This window comes from Gavialis gangeticus, unplaced genomic scaffold (assembly GCF_001723915.1).
Source record: "Gavialis gangeticus isolate Ggan-Ray unplaced genomic scaffold, GavGan_comp1, whole genome shotgun sequence".
NCBI classification, from domain to species: Eukaryota; Metazoa; Chordata; order Crocodylia; family Gavialidae; genus Gavialis; species Gavialis gangeticus.
In genome coordinates this window covers 18,410,545-18,412,563 of record NW_017729031.1, presented here as the reverse complement: position 1 = coordinate 18,412,563, position 2,019 = coordinate 18,410,545, and positions in this window count along the sequence as shown.

Sequence of the window (2,019 nt, the reverse complement as noted above, 5' to 3'; positions counted from 1 at the left end):
CTCCTTAGTGATGACCCCTCCTTTCCATTGGGAGTAAGCCTCCTTTTTGGCAAGGAGACATTCCTGGATGTTTTTAGTGAGCCATGGAGGCTTATATGCTCTTCTGCCCCCTTTGACCCTCCTGGGGATTACCTTCCTCTGGGCTTGGAGGATCGTCTCCTTAAGGAGCGACCACACCCCTTGGACACCCGGCTCCCCTCCCCTCTGAGTCTTGTTTTAAGAACAAGAAGGCTTGCTCAGTTAATGAACGTGTTTACATCATGATATCCTTTAGACTGTTCTGTCTAGCTGTGCCAGCTGGTATGGCACACCGGAATGACGGGACTTAGTAAAGTATTCCTCACATACCATTTTCTTCCCTGACCTCTCTGTCTACATACTATCTTCCTACCACTGCTTCTATGCTAACTGGGACCTCACATAGGGAATTTTCAGATTGATGATTATGCTATCACCCTGTCTGCTGTGTGCTCCTCATGTGGTATGAAACCAAGTGAGATCTAGTTGTTGTCACCATCTCAGATGGCAACTGAATCAGGCTAATTGGCCTTCATTTTGCCACCTGGAGTAATTGATGGAATAGAATATAACCCAGACTTTAAGAACACAAAGACTGGGAAGTGTTTTTATACAGAAGCCAACAAGGAGGAAGCTCTTCTAGATTTACTGCTCTCTTACAGGGAGGAATTGATTGGGAATGTGGTGGGAAAGTACTTCAGTATGGGTCATAATGATCATGAAGTGATAGCATTCAAGTTCTTGAAGGGAGGAAGGGTGGGGGAGGAAGGAAGAGCAGCAAAATGAAGACACTGGACTTAAGAAAAACAGACTTTAGAAAATTCAGGATACTGATGGACTGGTACCCATAGGAGGCAAATCTGAAGGGAAAAGGTACTGAAGACAGCTGGCTTTCTTTATCATGGCTGATTAGAATATTATGAGGGACAGTGTCAAGAGTACACTAAGGAAATGCAATCTAGATCAAAGTACTGGTAAAGTGGATTCATAATGGGTTGGCTCATGTATAATCAGTAGTCATCAACGGCTCAATATCTTATTAAGAGGAGGTTTCCCAGGGGTTCATTCTGTTTGAAGAATGTGTCTGAGTGCAGTTTGCAGGTATGCAGAATACAGTAAACCGGGTAGAGTTGTGGACAGGAGGGTAGGATTAGGATTCAGAATGACATTGATCAACTGGAGTGATTAGTTTGAAATTAATCATATTAAATTAAAAAAGAAGTGCAATATCCTGCACTTACCATGCAGCTGTTGCTGGCTAAACTATAGTATTATGTAAAAGAATATGGGGGTTACCATGGTCCACAAGCTGAGTATGAGCCGACAGTGTATCTTGTTGCAAAAAAGCCAGTTGCATACTGGATTATATTAATAGGAGTATTGTCTGTTAGTCAAGGGAAATGATTATTCTGTCTTTTTTCAGTTTATTTTCTACTCATCAGGTCTTGCTTGGGAGCATGATATCCAGTTTTGAACACTGCACTTCAAGAAAGACATGGATAAATAAGAAAAAGTCCAGCACAGAGCAACAAAATTTATTAGAAGCCTGGAAAATGTGATTTATGAAGAAAGTCTGAAAGAACCTGGATTATAATCTGGAGAAGAGAAGACCAAGGAGGAATTTAATAACAGTTTTCAGATATCTTCAAAGTGATTATAAAGAGGATGGTGATAAACTATTTTCTGTACCATAGGGGATAGTGCAAGGAGTAATGGTCTGAAATTGCACCAAGGGCAATTTAGATTGGATATTAGGAAGAAGTTTCTTACTTTGAGGGAGGTTAAACATTGAACAGATTACCTACACAAGTTGTGAACTCCCTATCCTTAGACGTTTTTAAGATTAGGTTAGATAGACACTAGATGGGGATGGTTCATGAGGGACTATATTAAGATTGGGACATTACTATTTTATTCCTTGGAAGAGATGTTGTGTACAGACCCCAGACCTGTTCTTTTCTGGTAGTAAAGATGATGTACTAGGAGAACTGAAGTTACGAA